General features: G+C 40.5%; 1 protein-coding gene across 2 annotated transcripts in view; it reads left to right on the forward strand.

Annotated features, from left to right (window-relative positions):
• The window catches only part of LOC145987627 (serine/threonine-protein phosphatase 4 regulatory subunit 1-like), a 286,327-nt gene that overhangs the window by 105,810 nt on the left and 161,813 nt on the right, over positions 1-18,704 (forward strand). Inside the window, exon 1 of one of the 2 annotated variants that reach the window (XM_083122045.1) lies at positions 18,379-18,613. The exons of the other annotated variant lie outside the window; for it this stretch is intronic. The gene's annotated coding sequence lies outside the window, so the exon portion shown is untranslated. Of the gene's footprint in view, positions 1-18,378; positions 18,614-18,704 lie in introns of those variants that run through there. 2 annotated transcript variants of the gene reach the window in all.

Below are 18,704 nucleotides of genomic sequence, written 5' to 3' on the forward strand. Positions count from 1 at the left end.
ATCCGGGAGGCCCGCTAGAATCTTGCATTAAGTTAACTGGAAATAGGAGGTATTGTAGTTTATCTCGGGACAAATCCCGGTGCATATAACTTAGTAGTTCATTCAGAGATCCAAGATAGTGTAGAGCGACTTTTGAAACAAAGATAGTGTAGAGCGACTTTTGAAACAGGCTGTAGAAGGTGATTAGGTATTGTGCGTGTCTTCAGAAGTCATTGTCCTGTTTGATATAATTACGTTTACAGATGTATTATCTCGTGTACTGGACTGTTTGGCGATAACGTAAATAAGAGAAGCGATCGGGAGTTTAATTTGCTGACTCGAATGATGTAAGTGCATGAGAATGTGCATAAAAGCTTTGAAAAGTCGCTCAACTTGCATGACTGAACAAGTCGCAGAGTAACGTACAGCCACCGGCAAGAAAGATGGGACACCTAGATCCTGAAATGCTGGCTTTTTTTACAATGAGTGTTGTGTGTTGCCTAACTCTACGGCGACAAAGAACTTCCCATTAAAAAGTTGCCATTGAAGTTCTCTTAGGCAACGCATCACGGGGAAGCCGGTATTTCAGGATCTAGGTGTCCCATTTTTATTGGCGGTGACTACGTGTATTATGAAGGCTCAGGATCTAGGTATCTCATTTTTATCGCCTGTGGCAGGGTGCGAAATCCTGAGGGTTTCCTCCACCAAAAAAAATTCCGGGAGGAGAGTTTTCGTTACAACAAACAAAACATAAGCAATTACTTTTAATTTCAACAATACTTTACTAACAATAATATCGAAAACGTACACAAAATCAGTGTAGTTGTGAGTGTTGAATGCCATTTCTCTCTCAAGAGATCATTAACAAATCTACATCAATACGCACAATAAAAGTAAAACAAGAATGCAAGAAAATAATGACCATAAAATCTAATTGATTTACATTAACATAAAGCAAGAACTAAATAAGAACTTAACATAATGAAACCATTTCAACTAGGATTTCATAATTTTTTAACATCTTTAACTAGTTAGTAGAGGAATTTGTTTGCTACGTTATAATATCTTATATAAAAGTAACAAATTATTTTCTTTATGGGTAATTAATAATAATAATATTTTTAATTTAGTAATTATTTTTACTTTTAATAACATTATAAATATGTATATCGTCTAATGTACATGTATGTTTGTGGGAAAAGGGAGTTTGTAGATCAGATCTTTCTCTCCCCCCCCCCCCACGAGTCTTAAATGATTTCGTACCCTGGCCGGTGGATGTACATGTATTTGACTTGGGTAATTTTGTCAAAGATCGTACCGAAGTCTCGTACGAGATCGAGAGTCTCGGACACTAATTCTCGATATCGTTTCGATACCAGCCCTGCATTTATGCTGTGCTGTCTTTGGATCAAGCGACCTCTCACAAGTATCCGTGCAAGTAGTGACGAGACATGGCTCCACTCTGCCCACTCGATCCCTTCTCTGCCGCTATGCGCACCCATGCTCCAGAGATAGCAGAGACAGAGTGTAGCACGCGTGTTCGCCAGTTATGGCAGAGTACGAAATCCTTGGGGGCAGAGGGAATTCTCCCAATCATGTCCTAAATATCCTTCCCACCAAAAAGATTCAGCGGGCGAGAGTTTTTGTTGTAACAACAGAAGAAAAGCAATTAGTTTTGACTTCAAATATACTTTACGAAAGATGATATTGGAAGCAAAGAACGAAGAATATCTCTGTGAGAATTTCATTCACTGTCTCTCAAGAGGTCATTAAGACGATCTACACCAACAGCAATGTATGTACACAATAAATGTAAAACAGGAATGCAAGTATGAAATCCAATAGTAGATTTATATTAATTAAATCAAAAAGTAATCGAAAGCACATAATAAACAACATTCAAACTATTTTGTAATTGAGTGACATTAAACAAGTTGGTAAAGAAATCAGTTTTCTACTTTATAACTACCTGATACACAGTAACAAATTTATTCCTTAATGCATGTTTAATATTATATATATTTTTAAATATTTCGTAATTAGTTTTTTTATGTAATAATTACCACTTTGAACCGATACCGATTCTCTCACCGATGCCAGTGCTTGAAAATTGTATAATGAAAATTTGTTCAAAATATTGATTCATATTAGTGTGTATGTGTATTCCACTCCAATGATGTGCACCAGTTTATCAACATTTTTGCTTTAAAACATTAAAGAATTACATCAGAATATTAAGTTACATGTTATCACAAAATTCAGTGTTTTCATTCAAAACTGATGCAACACAAAGAAACTTCGAATTTTGCATAATTGGATAATTAGACTGCGAAAGTGTCAAGCGGTATTTTTGCGGATCCCAGCTCCGTGAGAAACCAAATTGCCGGAAAAGTAACGGCCGGTCTCGGTAGATAAATTCCAAGCGATACCAATACATCGGCATCCTTTCAGCCCTAGTAATAATGTGTATACTATAGATATATTTGTGTGCATGTGTTAAGATCTTCCCTCCCACCGGTCTTCAATAGTTTCGCACCTTGACCCCGAACCCTCGGTAGCAAGTGTTGTGGCAGTTAAGTCACAGCAGAGCTACAACATGATTTTTGCATCCTTCACGTTACATTGGAGCAACTGGCGGTTAGGACCAGATTCATTGGCACAACCTGAAATTACGATCCCGTCGAGCACTCATCATGGTAGTGTAGCGTGTGCCTCTTCGCTCCACTACCAAGGTTACGTAACGAGAGATAGTCACGTGTCCCTGCTCCGTCGTTGGTCTTCTGCGCAGGAAAATCGATCGCTAGTTCCCAGTGCTGCATCAAAACACGGCATCGTGCATTTCGGAGCTCTGCGTTCGTTGCTTCGCCTTCGAGAGCAATTAGAACGGAAAAGGGGGTAAAGTTCAGCCCAAAATTGATCGAATGATTGGAATTTGAACTGTGTTCGTCGGAGCTCGATATCCAAATCTCGTCTCCTGAATCCGAAATCTCTTAAGGACAGCACGCTACGACGCCAGAGGAGCCGGGTTCGAATCCCGATCCGGGCATTCTTTGTGGGTGTTCGTTCCTCTATCAATTTCATCATATCATCTCTCATACTCTTCGCCACGATTACCCAAAAGTGGCAGAAAAGCGAAGCAAAATAAATCCAATCAACCGATATCTTTAAGGGAGCTTTCAGACCGAAGCGACACGCGACAACCGGCACGTTCCTCTTGGTAGCCGACCCTTGGAAATAAATGCAAGCTTTCGAACCGAAGCGACACTATACAGTGCATGTGTCGGTTGATTAAGGATTTCACCAGTCGACCACAGGCTTGCTCGACCTGTCCTGCCACTCCTGTGTGAAACGTTGCTGTTGATTGGCTCGTTCCAAAGCGACATGTGTCGCTTCTGTACTGCGTATCGTAGCACTCGGACTCGCGCATGCGCGCATGAATACTTTGTTTTAGACTGAAGGGATCCGTATCACCTTCTCGGTTCGGTGACTGAGCGCGTTGGTCGACTTTCGATCTCGCCAACGAACTTTTTGGGTTGAGTCGCTACCGGAGCATGTCTAATCATCACATCCCATCGTCGCGAGTTGCAAAAAAAAGTGGAAGAAAGCGATGCTAAATAACAAGCAAAACATCAATGACGGCTCTACAAAAAATTAGGCTATTCAGAGGGAGGGGGAATCAATTTTAATATACCTCCAAGTGCACGCCTCGCTAAGCAGTGCAGTAATTCACTCCTTATACACAGCATTTCTGTCCGAGCTGCAGCTCGACGGACATTATTTGACCTTTTAAGGAGAAATTCGTGTTACTTCAAGTGAAAACTTTTCTAATTTGACAAAACGTAAATATGAGTTTATCGAGTTTGCACTATGTAAATTACACAGTACTGCTAAATTAGTTGACTGTACGAAAGCGAAATGCATATTTGTGTTAAAACTGTATGTACGTAATTATCAAGTTCGTTCAGCGAACAGTTGTTATTTTAAATAAATGGCAAATTATTTTTTCTCTTTAAATTTTTTGGTTCTCATTGAGTGTTTCTTCGGTTTACTCCGCAATTTCGCTGCTGTGCCGATGGACAGAGCTCTCTATTGCTTCCGAAAATGAGGAATTTTCATGACAGAAATGTGATGATTGATTGATTTAATTTATTTTACTTCCCCTTTTGTGCCACATTTGGCTAATTTGCGAAAATGAGGATGAGTGACGATATGATGAAATTGATGAAAACTCACAAACATCCAGGCCCAGGCCAGGTTTGGAACCCAGGACCCCTGACGCCTTAGTGCGATGTGCAAACCACTCCGCCACGGGGACCACCAGAAATGTGATGGTATAGCCGCATGTCTTTGGACTGTGAGCCTGCTGAACAGAGGAACGTGTTCTTCTAGCAATGTTGAAAATCCACATGTATTTGTATGATATTGCTATTATTACGTCCAACAATAATCCAAAGGTGGCCACGCAGCTGTTGTCAGTTTTTTTTTTTTTTATCAGGCGTCGTGTAATGTAGTCAACAATTTATTTGTTTTGCTTGGAAAAATAGAAATATTAGACTAACACCTCTGTAAAGGATAGTCAAATGAGAAGTGAACTCAGGAAATTGCAACAAATACTATCATGTCATCGACTCATGTGAAAGATGCAAATTAGTTCTTTGAACAAACTTAGGGAAAGTTACAAGCTTAACTTGGTCTGGAACCTGGGTCTCTGGGATCCCGGAAAGATCGTACTATTTTTTTTCCTACATTTTCCTTTATATCTGTGTGCATGTGTGGGACGAAATCGTTAAAAGAAAAGAAAAACTAAGATATTGGTTCTTGCTGATTTCTCGACGTCAAATCGATTCTCCATAGTTTCCGATAATTGTCGTAACAGAGTATTTTATCTACATTGTACAGAAACATGGAAATTGGAAAGTTATTTATTTACCAGACAATTCCAAATACAGCTTTGGCCATTTTACATTAGAATGTAATAACAATGGCAATACAAAAAATAACAATGGAAGTAACAATAAAGAATAATGACATAAACTAAAATACATATATGAGATAAAGTTAATTACATGTTGTTACACAGTAGCCTTTTAAATCTTGCCTGGTTTTCAAAAGTGTCAACTCGGTTTGGTAAAGTGTTGTTTTGGCCGGTAGTCTGTGGAAGAGAGAACGCTGTATTAGGCTTAATCTCGGTTTCTGATAAGTGCGGTTGTGCGGATCTGTATGTTTGAAATTTCACTATAGCTATACTATATCAGGAATTGGGAATTCAGCAATCGGGCCCAAATTTCGAGATTCGGATATCGGGTCATGTATCGGATCCGAATTAATTGATTTGAGGATTGTTACCAAGAGTCGGCTCTCTTTTGGTTCCAGGATTGGATAATGGGGCATCAGAATCGGAATTAAGGATTGGGATATCGCATCCGAGATTGACTTTTCGGATATCGGATCAGGAATTCATGATCGAATATCAGATCCACGATTGGCTATTCAGATATTGGAGATTCGGACATCGGATATCCAGGATTGAGTATTTTGCAGTAGCGTAATATTGTAGGCCATCTGCGAATCTCGAAGGCTAGAGAGTAAAATAAATATAGGAGAAAATTCTATTAGAAATTGTGAATAAAATTACTCGCATAAGATAATGGTGATTCTAGAGTTAGCAATCTCATTTCTTAGGAGTTTACAACCTGTCTGCCGTTGGCATGGCAACGTGGATTCCTTGAAGACGCTCCCTTCGTGCATAGCCTAGGATCACGTTGAGATAGTCCAGGTCTTGGCAGAAGCATACGTCACTGGTATTATGGTATTTGACTCAGATCTCAGGATTCAGAATCGTATTGAGGATTCCAACCAAGAATCGCCTCTTTTCGCGCATCCTAGGTTCTGAAAGGACGCGCGTGTCGTGCACATTGGGTACCCTAGTTTTTTTTGGCGGGGATATTGCTTCTGTCGCTACCCTGCCTACTAGCGGTGATGGTTTGGTCACGCCAGGGTGTTTTTCGTTCGGTGACAGATGTTCTCGGATTCGGCAAGGGAAGAGAGACCCCTCTCCCAGCGTTTCCATCCCCCCAAGATGAATGTGTCCCCTCTGAGAACGGGAGGGTAGAGCAGTTCCTGTCTTCGGCACTCTAACCTGATAGAACACTGGTGTTGGAACATACACAGAAATTCAGATAACACTGAGTTGAGATGCTATTACTCAGGAGTCAAGCTTGGAGTGAATTTTGAAGATTTCTGTTTCACTGAAATACCCCCCCCCCCATCCCCTTTCGTCGAGTAATTTAGTATTTAAAAAATGAAGCGGAGTTCTAAAATGTCACATTTGCCTGGGAAACTTCCATAACTTTTTTGAAAATTTTCGTTCTTTATATATTTTTCGGAAAGTGCACAAATTCTATACCCACGAACATGGGTCAGCAGATATTATAAAAGCTATATTTTTTTACGGCTAAGGCGATGCGGATGTATCGATATCGGTTGGAATTTATTTACGGATACCTTCCGATACTTTTCCGGCATTTTGGTATTTAACGGACTCCGCAAAAATGCCGTCAGACACTTTTGATGAGTAATTTACCCTGGAAATTATGCAAAATTCGAAGTTTGTTTTAATTTTGCACCAAGTTTGTGTGAAAAAAATGAATTTTGTGATAATGTAACATGTAATTTAGTATTCTGATGTAATTCTCAAATATTTAAAGCAAAAATCCTGGTAAATTGATGCATATAATTAGAGTTTCGAGTTTATAAATCCACTTTATATGCAGAAAGGATAATCGGGAATGGACCTCCAGTTTAAAGTGACATATAATAATGAGAGTGGAATACTTACACATTAGTATTAATCTATATTTTGAACAGTTTTTAATTATTACAATTTTCAAGCATCGGTATCGGTTCGCGTATTTACAAACCCTATAGTGTTGCAGAACCAGAGGTATATAACACTTTCTTATTGGCTATGTGCACCGGAAGTGTTTATGTTCCGTGTCCATTGTTCCTTGCTTCTTCATTTACAGCAAAACTATGGAAAAATAAGACTTGTGATTATATAGTAATAAAGTTTGTAAACAGATTGTCGAAATTATGTTAAGAAATATACGTTTATCTATTAAAATATAATGTTTAAAATGCCATACGTTGGATATACATAATTTTCTCAATAGTCATTGGTAGTTACAATGTTTGCACTGATGTGACTATAAATAGAAAAATCATTCACTTCAAGAAGAGTACTGATTTCTGTCTTCTAAAACACTAATTTAAATAATTTTGCTAAAAAATGAACCTTAGCGTAAATGGGTTTCTTATCTTCTTGGGATGGATATCTGAAATATACACTGTTAATTTAAACCCTGCCATCTAGCGTTAACTTGAAGGAACGCTGCATCAACTTCCGGAATGGTAGCCAATCAGTAGCCAAATGTCGCTGGAGGTTCTGCAGTACTATAGGGTTCGTAAATACGCTATCGGTTCAAAGTGGTATCTGATTAGCCCTAATTTTTTTACTAACTCTGGTCTGTATAAGGCCACCAGAAAAAAACAACCGATTGGACCTGTCGCTGAGTAACTGCGCCGTATGAAAAGTTGCTTACTAGGGCTCGTAAGCAGGGTTGTTAAAGGTCCAGGAGAGAAAATTAGCGTAAATTGATTTTTGACCCATTGTAGAGTATATCAATTTGGTCCAAGAATCTTATTTCCCCCAGATGAATTTAAATACGGGCCATGAGCCTTTTTTCAACGAGACAATACGCAACTGTAACGAATTGAAATTGTGCGCGAAAAGAGGTCCCGTTCCTTCAGCGATAGAACCAATTAGAATGACGGGTTCCTGCTCGTAAGCTGGAGAAAAGTGTTGGAAACAATGTCTCGGTCTCGTTTTGATCTTCACAGGGTCCTGTCTCGTAATCGTCTCTGATGTTACAAGCCAGTCTCGCTACCAATCGCCCACTTTTTTTCTTTTTTGAAAACTGACCCTGGGTTCAACTAGCTCTTCATGGCTGAAATCGTGAGATTCGGAAGTCTTGGGAGTCAATTTGGGAACCCCTCGTATATAAGCAGCATCCTCTCTGCGCTCGTAGTGCCAGTTTGGCGTCTAATCAGAATTAGCGTCAAAGAAGATGCATCTTGAGATAATTTCATGCGGAATTAGATTCACTTCGCTGCCGCACTTTATGCAGGTAACATGAGAAATTTATGCTCGAATCAAATTGAGACTTCTCAGGTCGATGGGATGTGTCCAAACAGCCCGCTCGATGTGTGGAGCTGCGATCAAGCCAAGGCTTCTGCTCGCTTAGCCAGGTAACGAGCAATGTTCGAAATCAAACTTTGACGCTTAGGAAGCTTTCAGATCGAAGCGGCAGGCGACACGTGTACCTTGTGGCGCTTCGGTTGGAAAGGTTGCATTACACCAAGCGAAACGGGTTTCTTGTCACTTGTCGCGTGACGCTTCGGTCAGAAATCTTCCTTAGGCGCCATTTCCATTCTAATATATTGAATTTATTTATTTTAATTAGCTTTTCTTCCACTTTTGACTAATCGCGAAGATGAGGATGAAAGGTTATAAGAGCTTCTAATATATCAAACCTAGTCGCCAAAGGCTGAAACGTAGTAGCTGGATTTTTGGAGATTTCAGACCGAAGCGACAAGCTACACGAGTCTTTTGGAAACCAACCTTCAGAAATAAATGCAACTTTTTGGAACCGAAGCCTGCCGATATTTTGGTCTTTCACGGACTCCACAAAAAAGACGTGACACACTTTCGAATTATAATTATCCTGGAAGTTATGCAAAATTGGAAGTTTATTTTTATTTTGCACAAGTTTTGTGTGAAAAACCTGAGTTTTGTGGTAACGTAACATTTAATTTAATATTATGATGTAATTCTATAATATTTATAGGAAAAATTCTGTAAAATTGATGCATATAATTTAAAGTTGAATATTTAAACACTAATACAACTATTGATCTAAATTTTGAACAACTTTTAATTAATACAATTTTCAAGCATCGGTATCGGTTCCAATTGGTATCGGCTCAGCCCAGGGTATTTATTTTTACCAATATCGATATGATAACGATATTATCGATATCGAGCTTCAATAGCTTTACAACATGCTTGTGATTGTAGAGACGTTTTCAAGACTAGACACTGGGACGAGCTCGTCTTCTCACCCTCGTGCCTAATGAGGAATCTAGGCGAGGCGGTAATTCTTACCGTCATAGAACATTTACCGTGCTCAACACTCCGCGTAGTTTGTGTTTGAAATTTTAATTTTAATTGTATGATTGTATGGTGTGAATTTCTTTTCGGGATCATTCCGAAAGTGACGTGTCGGGTGCGTCACGGCTGTTGCGTTACTTCGTAGCGGTCTTGTAGCTCCGTTACGTGGTTGGGGCATTGAACGAATTAATCGCATCCTGTGAGATCATATTCGTGTTAAACGGAGACATATTTTTCTTTAGCTTTTGTGCCAACTGGTGGTGTACACCCGTGATCGAAGGGACAATTGGGAAACAGCTAAGATGGAAATTGATGGAGGCTCTTTTCTTTATTATTATTATTATTATTATTATTATTATTTGACCTATTATTTTAAAATTTAGTTTGTTTACCTCCGTGATTTGAGCATTAAGGCGAAGAGGGACAATTGCGCACCAGTTGTGCATTTATTTCAATATCGTCGGATTGGGCACTGCTTTTTAAAAAAGGGATTACTATGCAAGAGAGTATGAATTTCTCTCCATGTTGCAAGTGGAAACTGTTTTTCAAGGTGATTAGTAAGTTAGTCGTGGCCGCGGTGGCTCAGTCGGTAACGCTTCTGACTACCATGCTCAAGGTCCCGGGTTCGATCCCCGTCCGGTTCAAATCCAGGAACTTTTCTAACATTGGAAGCGGCCCCGGCGCCCACACAGCGTCGAATGACATGGGTACCTGGGGGAAACCCTGAAGGGGGGGGGGTAAAGGCGGTCAGGGGCGTGATGCTGATCACATCACCCCCACTTATGACCGGATCAAGGAAGTGTGAGGCGTTACCCCCACACCCTCTATACGACTTCATGGCATGGCACTTTTTTTTTTAGTAAGCTAGTCACGATGTTTAAAAAATATGATTAATAAGTATTTACAGAATCCCATGTATTCCTAATGGGAAATCAACTTCAGGTTACGGCTAATCAAATGGGAGTTTCGACTTTTCCTACACCCATGACAGACGTGTCCTTTTTCCTTCCATGTACTTTTCTACGTCATCGGATGTTTGATATTCCCGAGAGAACGAATAAAATAATGGTCCCATAAGCCTAGTGCATTTCTCCTTGCCTCCTACGGCCATCCTGGCAGTGTTTCCAAACCTGATGGGCATAAGAGAGGTAAATTTCACCATTAATAGAGCTAAAGATGACTTTCAAGGAGCTAGAATAACGAAGGCTGGATAAAGTGCCTCCTAGGGTAATTTTAAGTGTCCGAGGGGGGTGCTGCAACTACCGTTAGCTTTAAAGTGATGGCAATTTATTCTTAATTTTCACCGCCTACATTTGGCGGCATCACCCATCTCAATAATCCACTTATGCTCATATGAAATCGAAAATAAACGATTCCCAGATAACAATATTGTCATCTTCACATTAGCCACGGCGCTATATAAAAATAGCTGGGGAGATTAAGAAGGGGTGTGTGACCGAGCCATTATAGCAATATCACGTCCATGCAAAATGTACACTCATGGCAAAAGTTAGTAGTTGTGGGCCGGAGCCAGTGGTGGCATCATAGTGGGACAGGGAGCGGGTGCCACAGTTCACAGCCAAACGTGTGCTCGAAAGAGCCAGACCTGGCTCTCAAAGAGCGGAGTTGGCAAGAGCGATCGGTAGCTGCCGCAGCGAGAAAGACCTAGGGGAAATTGCCCCTCTTCCCCTTAAGTAGACATACTTTTTTAAATTTTAGAATATAGTCAAACCCACATTCAAATGGAGATCTTATTTCTCGGTCTGTAATTTTATGTTATATAAAGAAGCTAATATTTAAAAAGTCCACTTTATGCACAGATAGGCTAATAGGGACTTGCCCTACAGTTTAAAGTGTGATCCTAACCACTATGTACCTCCACCGGGTATCGAACCCGTGACTCCTGTGCATAAAGTGGAGTTAAAGACTTCAACAATATACGAATGTTTTTCAGAGGTAGTGTAGATATTAATACATTTTTTCCATGTTAAACAGTTGATACAACAGTTGATTACCATTGTTTGATTACTTTCTTTGGAATTATTCAAACGAGAAAAAAATATAGGTCCTTTAGGGAATCATGTTATGGATTATTTTCTAATAAATTTTGAAATGAAGTCCAAGTATTTGAAGTCCCAGAAAAGATAATTCTTTTTATCTTATATTTTCAAGACACACTTTTGCCACTGAACTCCTGAATGCTGTGTAGATTTTTTTTTTCAAATTCCTGTGCGATTCTGTGAGCAACATCAGACATTACAACGATGTTGTCGCGTTGAAAGCGATCTGTGTCAAATTTCCAATGGAAATTGTGGAAATTCTGCTCCTGTTGCAGTCACAAAGGAGAGAGAGAGAAAGAAATTGACGATTTCCGTTCCTACCCGGCCAATGAGAGAGACCGTAACGTAGTACGTGCGCTTCTCGGAATCATCATGAAGTTGGCAACACTAAACAACGCTTCAAGTGCGGTAGAGCAGTCAGCGTCGCCAACCTATGTTATTGAAAAGCCGCCAATGTCTAGTTCAATGAGGTTCACTGCCCTAGGAATGTTTGATTCGAATGAGATCACGAGAATATAAATGCTGCTTCATTTAAGAGGCGTCACCGGTTGGGCAAGGATGGGCTACAGCCTTTTTTGAAATAATCCCTGCCTACCAGGTACGTACATAGAACTAACTAATATATATATATATATATATATATATATATATATATTATATGTCTCATATAAGAACAATAAGAGGGCCTCCCCGATGGCGCAGTGGTAGCGTCTTCACCTTGTAATCAAGGGGTCTCGGGTTCGATACCCGGCGGAGGCACAAGTGGTTCGGATCCCACTTTAAACTGTAGGTCCAGTTCCAATTAGCCTTACTGTGCATAAAGTGGACTTAAAACACCAAATCAACAACAACAACAAGAACAATAAGTTTATAATTAGCAGGCTAATGAGATTAACATTCCCACTCTTAATAATATTAAAGTAGATCAAATAATATTGATAATTATTAAATGAACAGGTAAGATTACACACGAGAAAGAGATGTAACAACTCATATTCATTATTTTTTTAAGCGTGTACTGTGTAAAAGTACATAATGACACGGAAAAAATATGTAGCAATAATTTCAGAAATTGAACGCAAGAGGTATATTACCCATTTATGGCGTTCATTATACAATAATTTTGTGATAATACTATTCATTAATTGCACAAATCAATGCATCTAGCTTATGTGTGTTAAATTTATATTAGCACAGCCGCCCTACTAAGGAAATTAATGCCATTTTTTAAGAAAAATTATTATTTATTGAATATCAGAAATATTTTTTCAGGTAGAGGATCATTATTTTTATGCGTATTGTTGTTAGTAGTATGCATACATTTTCGCAGGCACTGTGAACGGAAAGCGGTATGCATTTTTGTGGCCCACGCCAAATCAGAAAAGAGGTACAGCAATAAAGATATATATATATATATGAGAGAGAGAGAGAAGGTGCAGTGAAAGATGCAAGAAAGGAAACCAGAAACAAGAGGGTTAAACCTTAGGAAGAATAGAGAAAGAGATGAGGAAAATATAAGGGAAATGTAAAAAAGAATGGAAACCTATAAATTAAGGGAGATATAAAGAAAGATCTTACTAGCTATGACCAAACCCATCTGAAAAAATCCATCCAACCTTTGGCAAAGCCTCTGATAGAAGATGGGAACAAAGAATAACGGTGAGAAAAAAATATAGTCAGAGAAAGAAGAATAACCAAGGTCGAGAGGAGATCAGAAAGGAAGAGAGAGAGGTGGTGAAACCCAAAAGGTGATGTAAGAGGAGAGAGATAAGAAAATAGAAGATAGAACCCCATATGAAAATGTTTCAACTACGCATGAACCTATTCAAACAATTCTCCGTCGACGCCACTGCTGCTCTTCCAACCGTAAGTAATAAGCCAGCGAGTTTTCCATGTGCAGACAAAGCAAGCTTTTTCTCTCCCCCATGCACAATTTTTACAGGTAGATTGTCTAAGATTGTCTAGGATATTCAACGAACATAATTACATGGTAGAATGCGAAGATCCGCGAGTTTCTGAAAAAAATATACAGGACGTAGCGAAAGGTCTCCGCCATCATGCTGTTGCGGCTCCTCATTACGTTGGCTGCATCTCCGCGGCCCAATCGAATGGCTCCTGCGATCGCCCGACTTAACTCCCTTTGATATATTTTTTTCTGATAGCAATTGAAGATCACTGTTTATAAGTAGAAACTAGGCCCTCCCGATGGCGCAGTGTAATCAAAGGGTTCCGGGTTCGATTCCCTGTGGAGGCACATAGTGGTTCGGATCCCACTTTAAACTGTAGGTCCAGTCTCGATTAGCCTTACTGTGCATAAAGTGGACTTAAAACACCAACTAAAAAATCTATAAGTAGAAACTTGGGCCACCTCTGGATTTTTTGCCTGAGGCTAGTTTCAAAAAACCGTTTAGAAGACCTTAATTGAGCAGTCAAGTGAATCTTCATGTGTTTTGTTGTTTAGATATCTTTGATGGGAAATGGATATACGGCATCACGGCCGTGATGTGAGTGACATTCTCGTAGCTGTAAACAACTTAAAGTTCCGCCGGGCCAGGAACCGGCGCGGAGACCGCTTTTATGGCAGTGGCCCACAGTTGCCGCGTTTACCTGCGAAGGAACTCCACGGTCAAACAGCAAATTAGGCCCACCGCGTTTGCAAGAGCCGTCAACGTTAAAATTTCCCCTCCACAAAGCAGCCAGTAGGGAAACATGATTTTGTCAAACTAACCGTTCTGCGCTGTGATTGTGCACCAGTTAGTACGGCGTCCCAACTGTAGTAAGAACTCCAGCATTGACCAATGTCTGCTCAGCAACCGCAACCAGTTTAAAGATAGTGAATTTGACAAAAGACGACCTTAGAGGTTCTTCACCAATATTTTACTTGAAAACAGATAATAGATTCCGAAGATGTAGTAGCATGTGCACTTTTAATCAGCTCGCTGAAGTCTCAAAAGGAGAATGATGGGTGTTACTATGTATGCACAGTTCCTCATAATTTTATTTACTTAAGTAACGCTTGAGCTGCTGCGTCACGAAAAGGCGTTGGTATGAATGTATTTGGTCGTCGTGAAATTTTCCCAAGTCATCAATCACATTATTACAGTCATTTTCAGTTGATTATTATTTTCTTGCAGATGAAGACATTGCCATAATATTGAACAAAGCACCTAATAGCTCAAGAGCGTAATTATTCTTCGAGTGTCTTACAGAGCCGGTTCCAGTCTCATGCTGCGGCGTGACACTGGCTAGCAAAGCAATAACTGCTACAGTATCTGGCCGTAGTGGCAAGTGCGTTGCATACATGTGCCATACCATGGCATTTGTTGGCATTATTGAATACTAGGTACACAACAAGTTAGCCAAGATGATTAATATTTGATTACGTTAACTTTCTCCCTGTAGGATTACGCGGGATATAATGTTTTTTTAAGGGGGTTGGGGGGAAGTCATAACACTCCAGTTTGGCCAGTATTCTAATAAAAGAACGTCAAAGGCAGGAAAAGATTTTAAAATGAGGACTGACTTCTAGAAAAACAAATGCCTACTTCCCCTATCGGAAATCCTGGGCACACCACTGTTCGTATGTATCGCTTAGAATTCTTAAATGCATGACTACCCCCACCCCCTGTCATTAAACCAGTGCACTTAATTGGCAAGGCAATAGAAACACTGAGTCCAGTAGACATGAAAGTTAAATTGAATGAAGTGAAGTATCGGCCTCCGTAAACAGAGCCATCTATTAGGGAAATGATAGAACTTACACATTCATCCACATCGTCGCTATTAGCATATGGAACGGAAGCGACGCTAAATAACAAGAATGAAATAATATGAGTAAAGTGGTGAAAGTACACTCTTAAGAATATAATACGCTATTCAAAATTGAGCATCATCCATTTGTTTATCTCTCTGCACTGGCGTAGATAGACAATTAAAATGTTAAGGACGAATCAGTGGCGTACCCTTACTCCCCTCCAGCTCCTTTTGGCTTAACATTCATTTATTCATTCATTGTTTTCTGCTTAATTGGCAGGTTTAAAATATATAACATCGGAAAACATGCCAAATTACGAGGGGAAGTCAGAAAGTAATGTTCCCTAATTAATATCGATGTTCTATTCCAGTCGAGCTGAGATGAGATGAAATTTAGATTTTGATTGGTAGATGACAGCGGTTTCCACTGTCAGTTACACTTGAATCTTGAAAAATACATTTTCAAAATGACGACTACACTGCTGAACAGAAATCCACCAAAAATGTTCAAGACCCTCCACACTAGTGCGCGGAAGGTCGTGCTTTCGTTCTTCTTCGATCGCAAGGGACCGCTCCTCGTTGACTTCCTGGAGCATGGAGCTACGGTCAGTGCCCAGCGGTATTGTGAAACGTTAACGAAGCTCAGGAAGGCAATCAAATCGAAATGCCCCGGTCACCTTTCTCGTGGTGTCATCCTATTGCACGACAACGCTAAACCACACACAGCCAACGCAACAAAGGAATGTCTGAAAAAAATTCAAGTGGGAAGTCCTGATCCCCCTTTTAGTCCAGATCTGTCCCCGTGTGACTTCCACATCTTCGGTGAGCTAAAAAAAAGCACTGCGGGGACAACGGTTTTAATCGGACGATGGCGTCAAGGAGTACGTGCGCAATTGGTTCCAACAGCAGCCAAAGGAGTTCTACGAGCATGCCATTTTGCGACTGGTGTCAGAATGGGATAAATGCCTAAACAGTGGCGGACAAAACTTCTGAGGTTCGTTACGTAAGTACTGTGAAATATTCTTGAAGTATTGACATACAATGAGTAAGTTTCAGAACTTGCAGTAGCGTGCCCAGGATTTTGGAAACATCCCTTATTTTGCCATCTTTCCTTCGTTTGACGTTCTTTTCTTCTGAATACTGGCCCAATGGGCTTATGATCCCCCACCCCCCTTAGGCACGCCACTGAGAACTTGCATCATCTGAATTGCCAACGGTAGACGGTTCTTCGTGGAGCTAAAGACTTTTCCCTTTCCTCCGAGTTTTAGCGTTGAACAAGAGCAGTCAGGGTAACGCATACTAAACCAGAGTACAGAGGTTCGATGTTTGGACAGGGCCTGGATATGTCTTTGTCCCATCATTCACATTGTTGTGATTAACATAAAAGGTAGACGTGGTCGGCGCCAGAATTTTTTTTGAGGGGAGGGGGTAACAAGTCATGACAAAATACCTTGATGGGAAGACTTGATTACTCGACCTACCAAATGAGTGAATATTCAGTACAACTGTTGTTTTCTTTCGTTTCATTTAATTTCATATAGTTAGTGAACTGAAATGCATAGTTATTGTCAAGGGCACCCGCAGGGGGGGGGGGCAGGGTGTGCTTGGCCCCCTGAAATTTCTGCAAATATTTAATGTAATATGAATGATGAAATTGTAGAGATATTTTATAATGAAAAATATTGTTTTCTCTGACGTGCAGACCGTAAGCTACAGCAACTATTATTATTTTACAATACCCTTCGTCACGTAAAGCATGGATCAGAGATTCCAAGAAGGATTGATATCTGTGCCATCGTGAAAAATTACAAAAAGACAAACAACTGTTTATCAACAAAGTGATTCAAGTTTATCGAAAGGAAGCAACGCAAATCTAGTTTCTGTCTAAATAGTACACTCGAGTCTGAACTTGCGTACAACGCCAAAGTATTTTCAATTCGACTTGAATTTTATGATTTGTACAGTAGTAGTAATAATAATAATTATAACAATAACAAAATTAGTAGCAATAATAATAATTATAAAGTGGCCGCGGTAGCTCAGTCGGTAACGCGTCTGACTACCATGCTAAAGGTCCCGGGTTCGATCCCCGGCCGGTTCAAATCCGGGAACTTTTCTAACGATTGAAGCGGCCCCGGCGCCCACCCAGCGTCGAATAACATGGGTACGTGGGGGAAACCCTGGGGGGGTAAAGGCGGTCAGGGGCGTGGTGACTCACGACCGGATCAAGAAAGTGTGGGGCGTTACCCCCACACCCCCTATATGCCTTCATGGCGTGGTGCTAAGCACAGGGGAACACTTTACTTTTTTTATAATAATAATTATAACAATAACAAAAATAGTAGCAATAATAATAAACGTTTCCATGAATCTCCCCCCCCCAACAGAAAATCCTACGGGCGCCCTTGGTTATTGTATTGTGTTATTAACTTATGTACACTGTCCCAAGAAAAAGCTTTAAGAGTTGGGGGGAAATTTTAGTCATAAAGTTCGTGACCTTGAATTTTTAAAAGTGTGGGACAATTTATAATTAGGTTTACATTGTAGAATATGCCATGCCAACTTCCGTGGTGAGTGGAAACTCGGGTTCGAATGAAGGCCTGTGCATGGGTGTTTGTGAGTGCCCCTTCATCAACTTCATCGTATCATCATAACTCATCCCATCTTCGCGATTAGCCAAATGTGCTTTAAAAGCGAGGTAAAAATAAACTAAACATTGTAGAATATGGACAACATAGCCTAGTTCCTGTATTTTACACATTTTTTTTCTCCATATATCCCAGTTTTTAGTTTGGTTATTCTGTTCAAATACTAACAACTTAATTTCCTTTTTCTTTTTAAACAATAATGAGTATCACAGACTTTCTGCTTTCTTAGTCCCTCCTCCCGCACCCATTGAGGTAAAGACGTAATATGACAGTGTGTGAAAGGGGCGAGATTTGGATTAAAAGAATAAGAGTTGGCAACGATGAAAGCAAGGGATCTGTACTTTGGCCCCACCCCGGTCCATACCGATGCGATCCGAAGGAAGCCGAGCGCCGGCGAACGAAGATCATGCCCCCATGAAACCGGATGTGACGATTCGAGTGAGGGGACCCTCTCTCTCTCACACAACCCACCGACATGGCGTCTGCGAGTGCGAGAGTACATGGTGTATCGTTCGCTTGAAATTAGAAACTCAGCTTCCTGTCAGCGTGTGTAGAGTAGGTGTTGTTTCGCACGGAGATTCGGCGGCCAGTGTTCAACGCACATTGTGAGATATGCGACCAGCAAAGCGGTCGGTGGCGGTTCTGGGAGTGTTTTCAACGTGCGGGGAGTGTTCATCCCTCCCCTCCCCTCCCCTCCGTAAAAAGGATTCCTTTTCCGGTGCTGTTTTGGATCTCGACGACAAACGGATTTCAGTGCGAACCTTTTGCTTCTCGGTGCTGCGAAGTTGGTGAAGTGATTGGTTTCGTAATTGGATAGCGCACGTGGTGTTTCCCCGAAATGATGTGCATGTACCAGTGTCGATGTGATTGTGAGACGAAACTGTGCCTGTTGGTGAGGACGAAGATGGTCCAGTTTTGCTGCCCGGGCGTTCCAACCCCCAAAGGTATGTTTCTCATGACTTCGTAATAAAATGGACTGTGTTAGTGGCGAGGAGTCTTGTGTTTTGTCCCCGTTACAGCATGGGCATACTTGTT

This window comes from Lepisma saccharinum, chromosome 5, assembly GCF_977018435.1.
Source record: "Lepisma saccharinum chromosome 5, izLepSacc3.1, whole genome shotgun sequence".
NCBI lineage: Eukaryota > Metazoa > Arthropoda > Insecta > Zygentoma > Lepismatidae > Lepisma > Lepisma saccharinum.